Source organism: Schistocerca cancellata, chromosome 10, assembly GCF_023864275.1.
Source record: "Schistocerca cancellata isolate TAMUIC-IGC-003103 chromosome 10, iqSchCanc2.1, whole genome shotgun sequence".
Lineage (NCBI taxonomy): Eukaryota > Metazoa > Arthropoda > Insecta > Orthoptera > Acrididae > Schistocerca > Schistocerca cancellata.
In genome coordinates this window covers 167994966-168012354 of record NC_064635.1, presented here as the reverse complement: position 1 = coordinate 168012354, position 17389 = coordinate 167994966, and the positions used below count along the sequence as shown (strand labels likewise).

Here is a 17389-nt window from a genome sequence, read left to right as displayed (position 1 = left end):
CTGCATGATGCTCAAGTTCACTCCCAACGTCCTTGGTGATGTCCATTTTGCAACCACGACACCATGCAGCGCGGTACAGATGGGCCCGACGCCATGCCGAATGGACCGATCAGGATTAGTAACAGGTTCTCTTCACCGATGAGTGTCGTATATGCCTTCAACCAGACAATCGTCGGAGACGTGTTTGGGGGCATCTGGGTCAGGATGAACGCCTTAGTCACACTGCGCAGCGAATGGTTCAATGTGGAGGTTCCCTGCTGTTTTGGAGTGGTATTATATGGGCCGACGTAGGCTGCTGGTGGTCATGGAAGGCGCTGTAACGGCTGTACGATACGCGAATGTCATCCTCCGACCGATAGTGCAACCATATTGGCAACAGACTGGCGAGGCATTCGTCTTCATGGGCGACAATCCGCGCCCCCATCGTGCACATCTTGTGGATGACTTCCTTCACGATAACGACATCGCTCGACTAGAGTGGCCAGCATGTTCTCCAGACATGAACCCTATCGAGCATGCCTGGGATAGACTGAAAAGGACTGTTTATGTACGACGTGACCCACCAACCACTCCAAGGGATCCACGCCGAATCGCCGTTGAGGAATGACAGTATAGACCAACAGTGCCTTGATGAACTTGTGGATGGTGTGCCGCGACGAATACAGTCATGTATCAATGCAAGGACGTGCTACTGGGTATTAGAGGTACCGGCGTGTATAGCAGTGTGGACCACCAGCTCTCAAGGTCTCGCTGTATGGTACTACAACATGCAAAGTGTTGTTTTCATGAACAACAAAAAGGGCGGAAATGATGTTTATGTTGATCTCTATTCCTACTTTCTGTACAGGTTTCAGAACTCTCGGAACCCAGGAGATGCAAACTGTTTCTGATGTGTGTAGTTTTTCAAACATGACAATTGTAAAGAAACCGTGATAGAATTGTGAAGTTCATGAAGCAATGTCAGTAATTTTTGGGCCTCCACTTGTGATACATATAAATCGACCGCCTCTTGAAAGTGACGAAACGAGATGGGAGACCTCTTCTTGAGGAATGTTCTACCAATGATGTTCACCTGATCCTGACACGGGATGTTTCTTACATCCCCCGAAACACTTCTTTGAAGGTTATCCCAAAAGTGCTGTATGGCGTATAGATTGAGCAGACCAATAATGTGTCTTTGAAACAAGTCACACACCGCTCTGGCTGCATGGCTCTATTATTATCATCCATGTAGCGGAAATTAGACCCATATTCAGTGATCCGAAGTACCAAAAGTTGCAAAATGCTTACACTATGACGATTTGGTCACTGTGTTCCTCTTACAAAACGAGGTTCATTTTTCTATTGGTCATTATTCCTCCCCGGATTATGACAGAAGCTCCAGGAAATCTGTGTATCGCCTGTATTTTCCTAAACTATACTCGAATGTTGGTGCAAAGTGAGATGTAATTAATCTCTAAAGAAGACTTGTCTCCCTTCATCGTTTGTCCAGTTTTGACGTTGTTCGCACCGCTACACAAGATGTACGCCATTTCCACGATGGACTGCTGGAAACCTTAAAGGTCGAAGGGCATGAATGCCCCCTCCCTGTGATATTTCTCCTACATTTGAGTTGAAACTATTACGTTTCTTATATTCTGCAAAACGCTTGTTAAATTTCTGGCACTTAGAGTTCCTTCTCTCAGGACTCGAACACAGAAATCTGTCTCGAACTGCAGTGGTAACGCTTGCTTTTCCTCAGTGCCTGTCCCAGGACTATTTTTTATATATTTATTTGCTATTTTCTTCTAGTCTGTTATCTACATAAAAAAACAGACCGAATGTTGCACATGATTTGGCATGAATGTAGCAAATTATATTTTAACATAATTTAAAATATGTCGGTAATAACTAAGGAAAAAATCTGTAAAGAATATCTACAAAAGACGAAAGATGATATTAATAACTAAAAAATTAAAAATAAAACGCTTGTATACTACCATTTGGCCATCTGGCGCACATACGGAATCCGGAAGGCACACACTACTAATCTGTTACACTATGCGGCATTGGTGAACACAAATTTTGTAACTTGAAACTTCCTGGCAGATTAAAACCGTGTGCCGGATCGAGACTCGAACTCGGGACCTTTGCCTTTCGCGGTCAAGTGCTCTACCAACTGAGCTACCCAAGCACGACTCACGCTCTGTCCTCACAGCTTTACTTCTGCCAGTACCTCATCTCCTACCTTCCAAACTTTACAGAAGCTCTCCTGCGAACCTTGCAGAACTAGCACTCCTGAAAGAAAGGATATTGCGGAGACATGGCTTAGCCATAGCCTGGGGGATGTTTCCAAAATGAGATTTTCACTCTGCAGCGGAGTGTGCGCTGATATGAATTCACATCAGCGCACACTCCGCTTCAGAGTGAATATCTCATGCTGGAGACAAATTTTGTAATTTATAATTCTAGACTACAATACTATAACATGTTACACAGCACTACACTACACAACATAGAGTACACTAGTGTACCCAGTATCAGAACCAATCTGGATTTCTCATTTGTCTGGATGGTTAGCACCAGCGCAAAGAGGTGTAACCCAGGATTGACAGGGTCTGTACTACTGAGTCACGCAAGGTGTGGAGGTTGGCAGGTGGCTGTCAGGGTCTACGGAAGCCCCTCCTGGTCCTCCCTGAGGCCAGTCTTCTCATTGCTTCCAGAAGGTTGTTGTAGGTGAGTGTTCCGCCGTGACGCGTCTCCTTATTATGATATATGGCCTCTTCTTGGTTGTCTCTTATCCACGTAGGCTTGCATTTCGTGAGCTGTTATTTTGGCTGCCACGTGTTCGGCTTACGTCACATTTTTTTTACTCCTTATTTTATTACAGGTTGTTGCGTTACCAGATGACTCCTGTCCTGGTCTGTAACATGTTCTCTAATGGCACACTGCTGCACTAGATGATCCGCGCAGCCGTCTGCTCCACATTCACAAGTGGCTGTGGTGCGTCGCCATTTTTATAGTACGAGGTGCATTCAAGTTCTAAGGCCTCCGATTTTTTTTCTAATTAGCTATTCACCCGAAATCGATGAAACTGGCGTTACTTATCGACGTAATCGCCCTGCAGCCGTACACATTTTTCACAACGCTGACGCCATGATTCCATGGCAGCGGCGAAGGCTTCTTTAGTAGTCTGTTTTGACTACTGGAAAATCGCTGAGGCAATAGCAGCACGGACGGTGAATGTGCGGCCACGGAGAGTGTCTTTCATTGTTGGAAAAAGCCAAAAGTCACTAGGAGCCGGGTCAGGTGAGTAGGGAGCATGAGGAATCACTTCAAAGTTGTTATCACGAAGAAACTGTTGCGTAACGTTAGCTAGATGTGCGGGTGCGTTGTCTTGGTGAAACAGCACACTCGCAGCCCTTCCCGGACGTTTTTGTTGCAGTGCAGGAAGGAATTTGTTCTTCAAAACATTTTCGTAGGATGCACCTGTTACTGTAGAGCCCTTTGGAACGCAATGGGTAAGGATTACGCCCTCGCTGTCCCAGAACATGGACACCATCATTTTTTCAGCACTGGTGGTTACCCGAAATTTTTTTGGTGGCGGTGAATCTGTGTGCTTTCATTGAGCTGACTGACGCTTGGTTTCTGGACTGAAAAATATCATCCACGTCTCATCCATTGTCACAACCGACCAAAAAAGGCCCTTTCGTGCTGTCGTTGCGCGTCAACATTGCTCGGCAACATGCCACACGGGTAGCCGTGTGGTCGTCCGTCAGCATTCGTGGCACCCACCCGGATGACACTTTTCGCATTTTCAGGTCGTCATGCAGGATTGTGTGCACAGAACCCACAGAAATGCCAACTCTGGAGGCGATCTGTTCAACAGCCATTCGGCGATCCCCCATAACAATTCTCTCCACTTCCTCGATCATGTCGTCAGACCGCCTTGTGCGAGCCCGAGGTTGTTTCGGTTTGTTGTCACACCATGTTCTGCCTTCATTAAACTGTTGCACCCACGAACGCACTTTCGACACATCCATAACTCCATTTATTCTGAGTGTTGAATCTCTCTTCTTGATAATATTCCTTTCTATGAACTGAAATTGTGTGGAAATCGGAACGGTCGTGGGGTGGCCGTGAACGGAAGCGCAGTGGGACCGAATGGATGAGTGGGAAAGCAGAGACACGCACAACTACAGACGACTGAGGTAGACACCAAGAACAACAACAAGCAAGAAGCAATGGTGTCACAAGCGAAAACCTCACGAAATCAGCAACGTCCACTAGTACACGGAAATAAGCAAAGTATACACGATGTATGTAAGCGAGATATCGAGAGACTCACACGAGTATCAGACTGCCTCGCTGAGTGAGAGGCAGGCTCTTAAATACATGGTAGGATACGTTGCTATTGGCCGCTGGTACCACGTGATCCGCCGGCCACTGTGGCCGAGCGGTTCTAGGCGCTTCAGTCTGGAACCGCGCGACCGCTACGGTTGCAGGTTCGAATCCTGCCTCGGGCATGGATGTGTGTGATGTCCTTAGGTTAGTTAGGTTTAAGTAGTTCTAAGTTCTAGGGGACTGATGACCTCAGATGTTGTCCCATAGTGCTCAGAGCCATTTTTGTCTCTTGTTAAAAACACACTTAAATCTCTTCAATGTAGTAAGACAAAATAAGAACATTGGTTACAACGTTAAACCGATAGAATGACGAATGAGTAGTAGTTTGATATTCATTTCCACAGCTTTCAAGCCGCCATAAATCTGTATTCGTTGTGTTTAGTTTGTAGGAAATTAACAAAGTGAAAAAAGCGACATTTGCTGCGGCGTACCGCCATAAGTTGCCGATAATGTACTAGTACAGTTGTCTCTTGCTCCTATAGCCACAATTAAAATACGTTAAGCGTTATTAATACAATTTCATGTGTAGGAATGATATGGCGAATTTCGTAATGCATTCAGAATTCTAAATTATCAGTTATTGTTTTTTTTAGTATGGCAAGAGAAAGACTTATAAAATGGAGTACGGATGAATTTCAGTTAGCTGCAACACTGTCTCTAAATGGGATTGGATTAGATGAATGTGCACGCAATTGTGCCTAAGTCAACAATTAAGAGGCACGCTGGAAATAAAAGCAAAAATGCACGCGAGGACATATAAACTTTTGACAACAATCAAGTGTTTTCTATCGAAGTTGAAAACGAATTGGATGAGAATTTTCTTAAATTTTAAGAGATTCTGTTCGGCTTAAGTATGTCGAGCATAAGAAAACTTCCGTTCGAATTGCAGAACGAAACGATTTCCACACAATTTCAGTTCATAAGAAGTCTTGGTAGGTAAAATGTGCGCTGAAGGGGACCATTCAAGATATACCGCGACATCTGAAGGAAATGAATACGCGAAGCAAAACTTGAAGGTCTAGACAGGGAGCACGTGAGCTGACGATCAGTCCATGCAAATAAAAGGTAAACGAAGCAAAGGAGAAGAAAACTAGAACTACAGTTCTGTTTGTGAGAGGAAAGTGTTTTGCAGATGGTGCGTGGAAGCCATCAGAGAATCTCATTGGTAAAACGGAGTTGAGCGAGGATTATCGAATGGGAAAAAGGATCAGATGCGTAAATTGCACAATGTGGATTCACGGAATGAGTGCGGGGGGTGGGCAAAGACGTACGAAAGCTACACTGCGATACCTGCAAGCAACGATGAAAGACTAGAATTTCGAACATTTACATAAATTTAGACTAGTACACACCTTTAAGTTCAGTGGCATAGTTCATGACAGTGGTACAATTTATTCACCCACTGGCACAATTTAGGAAACCAGAATCCTAATTTGTACCACATGCAGACGTTTAGAATATGAAGTGTCGCTTGTTAATTTTTTCACATAATTTCGGGTCTTTAGATGAAATATCAAGACCAACACTGAAGTCTCGGCAGGTAAAATGTGGATGAAGACGTTCATTCAAGAGAGTGACATCTGAAGGAAATGATGAATGCTGGAAGAAAAACTTCAAAGTCTACCCAGCAGATGAGGATGGTATTGTTTCAATAGTCTGGAACTGTTAAGGCTATAAAAATTAAATCTCAACAGTGGTACAATTTAGACAACTTTCCCATGCATATACGAGGGTCGTTCAGCAAGTAATGTAACACTTTTGCTTCTTGGCCTATTACGACTGAAAAAATGCGCGGTTTGTTGCGGGACGTAGTGGAATATTTTCGCTTCAGCCCAAATCATTTCATGAACCTCCAGTAGGTTTTCGCGTCTTTAATGAAGGTGCATTCCAAGCAGAGGGCTGTCATTTTCTTTTGGTGGAGAAACCAGAGCGCGGCTGATATTCATATCCGGTTGCAGAATATCTACTGAGACCTGGCAGTGAATAAAAGCGCGGTGAGTCGTTGGGCGCGGCGTCTGTTATCATCGCAGCAAGATGTCGCAAACCAGTCCGGTCTCCCGCATGCTGGCAGGCCTCTAACAGCTGTGAGCCCTGCAATTTTGTAACGTGCGGACACTCGCATTCCATATGGCTGAGTAACGGTGCTGTGCACTTACTGCTGCTACACGTTTTCATGTTTTCAATGTTTTCGGTTTGCGTATGCTCATATTATGGCGATAAGTATAATTTTGACGTTTGCAAGCCAGCAATGACGTGTAGTTTTCTGGTTAAAAAGCATGTATGACATGAAAAGTGGTGACAATAGATAAGTTCCCACCATGAAGATGGTCCGTGATTGAAACCGGTAATGAATAAATATAGGGTGGTCCAAAAGTCCGGAAACAGCCTCATAAAATTCAAATGGAGTAGCAAACAAGGAAACAGAGTCCCTATACACGAGGAACGGGAAGGGGAAACTTTATAGGTTCAAATGGCTCTGAGCACTATGGGACTTAACATCTGAGGTCATCAGTCCCCTAGAACTTAGAACTACTTAAACCTAACTAACCTAAGGACATCACACACATCCATGCCCGAGGCAGGATTCGAACCTGCGACCGTAGCAGTCGCGCGGTTCCGGACTGAATCGCCTAGAACCGCTCCGCCACCGCGGCCGGAGGGAAACTTTATAGGCTATGCCACCAACATGGCGGCCATCTGGAAAGCTGCCATCTTAGATTCAACTCCAAAATTTCGAATGGGAATGTGGTCATGTGACATACCTAACAGATAGAGAATTTCACCAGAAAAGCAATGCCATTGTTATTTTAAACATAGCTTTATTCATTCTCGGGTTATAGCAAGTTACATGTGGCAGCGGTGGGACGCTCGGCAGCATGTGTGTTATGTGCCGAAGAGACATTACGCCGATGTTACACAGTCCCGAGAGACAACCAACAGTCACAGGAATGGCTCGATATGTTGTCCATTATGTTGGATTGTTAATGCTGTCCTCGGAACTCAGTCCTGATGAACTTTGACCACACGCATAAAAAATGCGCTGCTTAAGATGATGCAAATCCCGTATTTTCACAGAATAAACCAGTGCTTTGACATGACCCCAAAGATATAAAATCCAAAGGAGTCAAATCTGATGAACGTCGTGGCCACTCCACAGCACCCCTACGACCAATCCACTTTTGAGGGAACTGCACATCCAGGTATGCTCGCACATTGTGCCCATAATGTGGTGGTGCTCCATCATGCTGGAGGAATCCCGGAAATGTCCCGTCCTGTGTTAACAACGAGGGAAACTCTTCTTCATCCAATAACCTCAGATAACCGTTGGCTGTTAACGTACTATCAATAAGAAAAGGTCCAACGACTTTGGTACCCCAAACACCACACCAGACCATCACTGTTTGTGAGTCGACTGTTTTGGAAGCATCAATCTAGTGCGGATTTGTGTCGGACCAGTATCTGTAATTCTGCTTATTCACTTCACCATTGATAAAGAAATTGCTTTCGTCACTGAACAGCACCTGATAGGGGAAACGGGGGGTTTATCTGCAGCTGTTGTGTCAGCCATTCTGCGAACTCGACCCGACGGTCTGTGTCATCCTCTTCCAGGTGTTGGGGCAGCTGAATTTTGTACGGGTGCATTTGTGCTGCGATATAATTCGCAGTATGGAGGTACGGCTAACCCCACATTCTGGTGACAGGCGACGAGTACTCCGTTGCGGACTCTTGCTAAATGTTGCCAACGCGCTCACTGTTGTTGCTTCATTGGTGGCGCATTTTGGTCTTCCAGCCTTGCGACAGGACCTGTTGCTCGGAATTTGGCCAAAAGCTTGGCAACTGCGCTGTGAGTGATGGTCTGTCTGGTTAGGCGACGAATGTTGAAATACTCAGCAAATACTCGTGTGCTTCTTTCTCCTGATATAGGGTGTTTAAAAAATGACCGGTATATTTGAAACGGCAATAAAAACTAAACGAGCAGCGATAGAAATACACCGTTTGTTGCAATATGCTTGGGACAACAGTACATTTTCAGGCGGACAAACTTTCGAAATTACAGTAGTTACAATTTTCAACAACAGATGGCGCTGCAAGTGATGTGAAAGATATAGAAGACAACGCAGTCTGTGGGTGCGCCATTCTGTACGTCGTCTTTCTGCTGTAAGCGTGTGCTGTTCACAACGTGCAAGTGTGCTGTAGACAACATGGTTTATTCCTTAGAACAGAGGATTTTTTTGGTGTTGGAATTCCACCGCCTAGAACACAGTGTTGTTGCAACAAGACGAAGTTTTCAACGGAGGTTTAATGTAACCAAAGGACCGAAAAGCGATACAATAAACGATCTGTTTGAAAAATTTCAACGGACTGGGAACGTGACGGATGAACGTGCTGGAAAGTTAGGGCGACCGCGTACGGCAACCACAGAGGGCAACGCGCAGCTAGTGCAGCAGGTGATCCCACAGCGGCCTCGGGTTTCCGTTCGCTGTGTTGCAGTTGCGGTCCAAATGACGCCAACGTCCACGTATCGTCTCATGCGCCAGAGTTGACACCTCTATCCATACAAAATTCCAACGCGGCAACCCCTCAGCGCCGCTACCATTGCTGCACGAGAGACATTCGCTAACGATATATTGCACAGGATTGATGACGGCGATATGCATGTGGGCAGCATTTGGTTTACTGACGAAGCTTATTTTTACCTGGACGGCTTCGTCAATAAACAGAACTGGCGCATATGGGGAACCGGAAAGCCCCATGTTGCAGTCCCATCGTCCCTGCATCCTCAAAAAGTACTGGTCTGGGCCGCCATTTCTTCCAAAGGAATCATTGGCCCATTTTTCAGATCCGAAACGATTACTGCATCACACTATCTGGACATTTTTCGTGAATTTGTGGCGGTACAAACTGCCTTAGACGACACTGCGAACACCTCGTGGTTTATGCAAGATGGTGCCCGGCCACATCGCACGGCCGACGTCTTTAATTTCCTGAATGAATATTTCGATGATTGTGTGATTGCTTTGGGCTATCCGAAACATACAGGAGGCGGCGTGGATTGGCCTCCCTTTTCGCCAGACAGGAACCCCTGTGACTTCTTTCTGTGGGGACACTTGAAAGACCAGGTGTACCGCCAGAATCCAGAAACAATTGAACAGCTGAAGCAGTACATCTCATCTGCATGTGAAGCCATTCCGCCAGACACGTTGTCAAAGGTTTCAGGTAATTTCATTCAGAGACTACGCCATATTATTGCTACGCATGGTGGATATGTGGAAAATATCGTACTATAGAGTTTCCCAGACCGCAGCGCCATCTGTTGTTGAAAATTGTAACAACTGTAATTTCGAAAGTTTGTCTGCCTGAAAATGTACTGTTGTCCCAAGCATATTGCAACAAACGGTGTATTTCTATCGCTGCTCGTTTAGTTTTTATTGCCATTTCAAATATACCGGACATTTTTGAAACACCCTGTATCAAGATGATGTCAATGCGTTCTTCGTGTGTTAAGGACATTTTGTAACCTGTAAATAAGGAAACAATGTTTAAAACCTTAGCATGAATAGAAGATACCTAACAGTTAAGCACATGTAACATATCAGGCATGGGATAGTCATTTTGCACCGGTTTAGACTTCTCAGTACGTAAGACTCACGCAGCCGAGCGTCCCACTGCTGCCGCAAGTAATTGGCTATAAACCGAGAATGAATAAAGCTATGTTTAAAATAACAACGCCATTGTTTTTCTGGTGAAATTCTCTATCTGGTTGATATGTCACATGTCAACATTCCCATTTGAAATTTTGGAGTTGAATCCAAGATGGCGGCTTTCAAGATGGCCGCTATGTTGGTGGCATAGCCTATAAAGTTTCCCTCTTCCCGTTCCTCGTGTGTAGGGACACTGTTTCCTTGTTTGTACTCCATTTGGATTTTATCAGGGTGTTTCCGGACTTTTGGACCACCCTGTATATTGCAAGACAACGCAGTGTGTGTCATGCATTTCTCCACGGATAAAAAGTGTTGTATTACTTACTGAACGCTCGTTATATCAAAATTGTCTACGGAGTGTAAAATAATCTATATTCATTTGCTTGATGTAATGTAAGTTATAATTTTAAATTGCTTAAAACGCCGCTTCATGATTCTGTATTCGTAATCTCTTTTCTGAGCCTTATTGCTCTTTTTTTAATTCAAATAATTGATTTCTAAGACTTTTGGGTTTTTCTTTAGAACAGCATAACGCCTCTGGCAGGTGACCTGATGTAGATGATCGTGACAGGCATATTTCTATAAGTAACAGAATTATGTCTGATGTTGTGTATCATTTGTGAAACATCTTGAGACGCAGAGACGTTGGGTTGAGTTTTGCCCTTTCGCTGCAAGAGGTCCGCTGCCCTTATTCGCAGAATTCTGCTGTGCCGCAGCGCGCAGCCCGGGAGAGGCTACAAAATTCACGACCCGGCGGCGGCAGATGTAAGGAATGAGGCGGAGCCGACGACGAACTACTCCGGCGGTGTGGCGGTGCTTGCCGACTTCTCTCTCCCTCCCTCTACTCTTCCCGCCTCACCTGCTGCACGACTTCAAACTCAGGCCGTAACCAGCGCTGGGCTACGCGAAGAGGCTGTGCGCAACGCGGAAACTCTGGCGCTAGCAGCTTCTGCTGGGAAATCCCTCCAGTCGTTCGTTCCTTTTACTGCCGTCCGACTGCATAAGGAAGTCTGATAGAGGCAGGGAGTGAAGTGTGTGATTATAAAGCTGATTTTCCGACGCTGCTGTTGTGGAAAAACAATAACATCTTGATTCTAGTTGCATTTATTTTATTTAGGCAAAATGCAGAAGACCCTTTGCGGGCGCAAATGCCTTTGAAGCTGCCAAATAAATCGAAAAGAAGTTTTCGTCTATTTTGTGTTATGATAGGAGCATTTATCATTCTGATTCTCAACATTTTTTACCCTACCATAATTTTGACAGGCATCTAAAAACTGGAAGCCGATGTAGGAGTCGTATAGGTGTCTTTCTTGTCTTTCGAATAATTTCACTTACATCGTGGCAACGGGTAATGGTTCAACAAAACATTAGGATGACCAGTAATTACATGTATTTGTCTATGGATTCGCACACGTCGGACACACAGAAGTGGCACGCGAAAGGAAAAATAACGTTTCTCCCCCTTTTTTTTAGCACGGAAAATACGTAAGCATTTTTGAAAGCGAGTTTTCGATCTTATACCAAAAATATGTTCAATTTATTTTATGCACTTTAAATCATTTCCGCGCATCCAGTTAGCGTAAGAACGAATTTTATGTCCTACATTTAGCTCGAATTTAACTCATCGTATCTCGACAGTGGATATAGGTTGGCACTCCGTCATCAGGCCACAAGTGGCCCATCGGGACCATCCGACAGCCGTGTCATCCTCAGCTGAGGATGCAGATAGGAGGGGCGTGTGGTCAGCACACCGCTCTCCCGGTCGTTACGATGGTTTTCTTTGACCGGAGCCGCTACTATTCGGTCGAGTAGCTCCTCAATTGGCATCACGAGGCTGAGTGCACCCCGAAAAACGGCAACAGCGCATGGCGGCCTGGATGGTCACCCATCCAAGTGCCGGCCACGCCCGACAGCGCTTAACATCGGTGATCTGACGGGAACCGGTGTATCCACTGCGGCAAGGCCGTTGCCTAGTGGATATAGATTACAGGCTTTACCCACTTATCTACCTTCAGGCAATGTTTGAATCAACTTGTACAACTATATAGAAGTGTCGACCTTTAAAAACCCTCGAGAGAAACATTTCTTTGTATATTTTTGCACTTAAATCCGAACGGTGCGCTAGCAAACAGTGTCATTAGCTGAGCATTAATTTCAGCGTAATTGAAATCGTTTCCGGAATGAAGTAATCTATTTGCGCAATTTGCCTAGGCTCCAGCTCCGGTTCGTCGTTCAAGCTTTGCTTAATATAATGTAATATAACTACAATAAGACAAACGTTCGAATGGGTATGCAAAAGACCGCTGCTCAGGGTTTAAACAAAAATACTTTACCCCTCGTTCCTAGCTCAAATAAGAACCAAGCACTAAATTCCTGCCACGCGGAGTGGTCGCGCGGTTTTCGGTGCCATGTCACGGATTGCGCGGCCCCTCCCTCCGGAAGTTCGAGTCCTCCCTCAGGCAAAGGTGTGTGTGTTGCTCTTAGCGTAAGTTAGTTTAAGTAGTGTTTAAGTCTGGGGATCGATGATCTCAGCAGTTTGGTCCCTTAGGAATTCACACACATTTCGACATTTTTGAACCAAACCCCATCCCTCCCCAACCTCGATTCAGCGCACAGCCTTCTCGTACATATTTGTTACAGCGCCCCCATATGGTAACAATTGAAGCAAGATCTATAAATTCGAGGGTTTGAGAGTGCGGTGTGAGGAAATAAGTCCTCAACGCACTTATTTGTCTTTTGTGGTAATGCTCGATGGCTTTCAAGGCGTAATTCATTAAAGGAAATGTTTAAATTAAGTATTCTGTTTCTTAGTCCTTGAGCGGCAGCGCTGATGCAAATATACTGCCAGCTCTTTTAAATGCTTATTGCTGTCGCAATAGTCGAGATGATCTATTTCTGCTTTAGGTATTTCTCTATAAAGCTTTAACAATGATGTCAGTGAAGTTTCTGACTTTCTAGTGCTGAGCTGTGTGTATCTAAATAAAGTTTAATTAGAAAGTACATCACTGGTACACTTTTGTGTTGTGGATTGGCAAGATAGCCAACCCATTATAAGGAAGCCGGAAGGCACGCGTTTAAGCTCACGCAGGCTGGCGTGAGGTCTGGAACAGGACACGGAATTTAGACTTTACCAAAAAAGGACGTAGCTGTTGGAATACTTAACTTTAATCCATAATTGGTGAACATCACTCTTGACGGTACACGTTTTACAGCATCAATAGTAACTGGTAATGGCGCCTTGCTAGGTCGTAGCAAATGACGTAGCTGAAGGCTATGCTAACTATCGTCTCGGCAAATGCGAGCGTAATTTGTCAGTGAACCATCGCTAGCAAAGTCGGCTGTACAACTGGGGCGAGTGCTAGGAAGTCTCTCTAGACCTGCCGTGTGGCGGCGCTCGGTCTGCAGTCACTGATAGTGGCGACAAGCGGGTCCGACGTATACTAACGGATCGTGGCCGATTTAAAGGCTACCACCTAGCAAATGTGGGTGTCTGGCGGTGACACCACAATTTGCACCTGCCCTCAGAGGCTACGCACTCGTTTGCTGCGTATGGGAGTTCCTGAGCTGGTGACTGGTAAGCGCCGCCAGTCCGCTGTCACCGTAAGCTTTGGGCATGCTTCAGCGACCACCGTGCGATGCGGTGATGGAACGCTGTGTGTCATAGGAAACGGGGATCCTGGCTCGACCACCTCGATCACCAAGATGCTAAAAACTTCTATAAAGAAACCCTCAAGCTCCATGTGTGCTGCTCCCTGATGAGATGCATGGCTGTTGAGGTGGAACAGACATTAGCGGGCAACCTCAGGGCACCTGCCGCACCTGAGTTGTATAAGGCTCACCTAGGCACGCGTAGCTCTGTCTGAGTGTTCTTTTATTTCCCTAACTGCTCGTGGGACCGAAATGGATCCTTAGAAATTTTCTCTTCCTAATCCTAGCGGACAGAGAGGGCCGCTTTAAGGTACCAATGCCCAATCAAACGAGAGGGCTCCAGTGGTCCGTCCTCCAGTTAATAGTAACAGAATGCATGCTGGTTGTCAGATCGTGTTTATCGTAGTGAAAGGGGAAGAGTGTAGCTTTGAGATGATTTTGCCCTTTTATATATTATGGGGCTCCGGAACGCCCTATACTTGCAATGTTAAAATAACGCTTATAAATTACATCTTTCCTCACAAAGTATTTGAGGTAGGATGTTGAACTTTTTACAGATTATTTATTGGAATATGGGCTACAACTTAACTCAGGGATTTTACAAAATTTTCGTTCAGTTATTAAAGACGATTTTTTTTCAATTGTAATGAAAATTCACAACATTTTTTTGCAATTTTTTATTTATATATTCAAAAATATACAGTTTTTAGAAAAAAGGCTGTGTTAAATTATGCAGAAGGTACTGTGTAACATTTACTGAAAGTTTGAAACAAATATGTTTGGAAGATCCTTAGAAAACATGTAATTAGTATGAGAAAATAAAAGTTTTGGGAATCGAGCGACAAAGATTGGATTAACTTTTTAGTGCATTCCAGGTCCATAGGATGGATTATCTTCATCCTCTGCAAACTCCTCCTCCAGCTTCCTCTTGTTCCTCCTCCTGTTTACTCTTGCTTGTATTTCTAGACTCTTTACAGCCCTGTCTGCAGCCCGAAGGCGTTCCTTGTCTAAAGCAAGCATCACTCGTACCATGTTAGAACCTATCTTCATTCCCATATTTGTAAATACCTTGCACTTTACAATGTTGCCATCATTGAAAGTCGCAACAGCATCATACACACCAAAGTGAAGTGTTTCTATTCCAACAAATACAGTCTTTGGGATTCTCGACCATATAACACTATTTACACTTTCATTGGGGTTTTGAGTTTTTCCGTGAATACACTTTTTCAACAGTTCAGGTGCTGCTAAGTCTCAGAAAATAGGTTTTATCACCTCCATTGTGTACCTGATGAACACGGACGTTAATAATAACACCATTTGACAGCCGTTTAACAGCGCCACAGTGGGTCACGCCCATGTAGAACACATTTCAAAAAAAATTTAAAAATAGTTGTAGTCTTCGGAATTGAATAAATTATATATCTATTAAAAGGTCTGCAGATTCAGAAAACGCAAAAAAGTAAAATTTGAACTTTTCATGATTTTGAGTCTTTCCAGAGCCCCTTAAAGGGGTTTAGAGGGCACTGCAAGGATCCGTTTCAAATCTATCAAACACTTGTGAAATGGAACCCTGTTGATCGAAACGTATAGTACCCAACAACTGCAGTACCTCCAAAGAGGTCATTGGCCGGGGGATATGCTACTAAAACCGAACAGCACAACATCTTGAAAACAGCAAAGGTGTTGTGAGTTGCAGAGGTCTAGTTGACATTCCTCAAGAAGAATTAATAGTTGAATGGACCTGGGAAGGAATTGTGGATATGCAAACATTATGGAAATTGTTGATGGTGACCTCCTCAAGATCGACTCTTTTATTCTAACATTTAACAACACCAAACTTCCAGAGCACGTCAAGGCAGGATTCCTTTACCTAAGTGTACGGTCTTATTTCACACACCTGATGCGTGGTTTTAAATGCATTTACCACTTCGTGGTTGTTGCTCTGAAACCTCCTCAGACAAAAAAATCGGAGTCGAGGGCGAAGAATTGCTCAGTGTCGGACACGAGAAGAACAAAGTCCGACAATGTAGTTATGCTGTCTGACGCTTCACTCGAATCTTCTTCAGGGGCGATGGATTTTGATGTTGGTCTGGGGCAATCATCTCGCCCCAAGAATGGGCATCCACCTATTGTGGCCTCACCTCCATGGCAGAAATTCAAGTTAAAAGTGATATCCCGTTAACATATGGCATCCATCCCACTGTGAAACGTTTACGAGTTGTGGACACATATGGGGAACTGAAACTGATAGCACAGGGAAGCCCTCTGGGCCTTGTAATGGTACTTGAATTATGTAACCATTACGGCACCTCACCTCAACCTCTCAATACCAGGAATATTCTACTGTGTTTCTGTAAAATAGTTGACATATTTCTGTGACAACATTCAGATTTGATTTCATTAATGTAGAGGTACTTCGATACATCGATATGTATATGTTTCAATGATATTATTCTTATGTGTGTTCTTTCTTTTGTCACTATGATCTTTGACGTACTTGTAACTCTGATTTTTGGGTGCGTAAGCTGTTATTGGAGAGTCAAGCTTTGGTCGTCATGTTAAAAAGACACAAATTGTAGTCAGTTTATGAAATGTGAACTTTAACACTGAGGAAGATATTTTCAAGTATGTTTTATATTGTGAAGTGATGTTTTGCGACGAGTTACGTGATATTGCAACAAAAGTAATAAAAAAGAACTGTAACTTAAATTCGGAGTGCTGATTACTTTATTTTCCATCACCGTTGTCCTAACTTTCAAAAGTTTAATCTTCAAGAATGGTTTATGAAACACATCTAATAAACTTTTGAATACCGCAGAATAACACCTAGGCCTCTTTCCATCCGAGCTTGGAATCATCACTACCTAGATTTTCGACGATTGAGCCATGAGTTCACGAGACCAGCGTGGGGAACACGAAAAGACGAGTGCCTAGTTTATCCATTATTTCAAGAAATGACTTTGTTAACTATGCTCTAATGACACCTGCCACGTAATATTACTTTGTTGTTGCCCGAAAATGCAATATTTAGCAGCGTGAGCAACACTACAATTATAATTCATTTTTGACCTTTGTTGTGGTAGGGTTGTTAGAGCCTGTATTTAGAGGTAACACATTTTAAAGCGACTGGCGCCCCCGTGCTACAGGGCTATACACATGTTGGGACGGAGCACAGGGAGGGTTTTCTCTGTTTGTCAATAACACACACGGCTCCTCTGCTGTCTCCTTGGTTACTGACTTACAAGCAGTAAGCATTACTGTTCATATGGAGCAGAAGATCACGGTCTGCTGACTGTATTGGCTTCTACAGGTTACAAAAGATTCTGACGCTCTCTCAGGCCTTGTTCAACTCCCACACACTTTTCTCCTACTGGGTGAATCGGGTGCTCATTATGTATTATCGGATTCGAGCTGTACTTGCCCTATGATTCGAGATTTGGAGAACCTCATGATATATCAGGAGCTATGCATTCTCTGCAGGGTACCAGGGAACGTGGGTTTTATGGGTAACGTAGGGGAGGATCCAGCAGCCAACCAGGCGTGTCGTGAGCTCCAGGTATTTCCGTGCAGCATAACCCTGTACGCTAGCACCTCGCTGTTGAGGTAGAACGATGGGAAGAAGGTTGGTTGGAAGTGATAAACAATAAGCTCAA

At 44.3% G+C, this 17389-nt stretch overlaps 1 pseudogene; it reads right to left on the bottom strand.

Moving 5' to 3' along the window:
• Window positions 1–11938: 11938 nt before the first annotated feature.
• Window positions 11939–12056, bottom strand: LOC126106941 (5S ribosomal RNA; annotated as a pseudogene).
• Between the last annotated feature and the right edge of the window lie 5333 nt (window positions 12057–17389).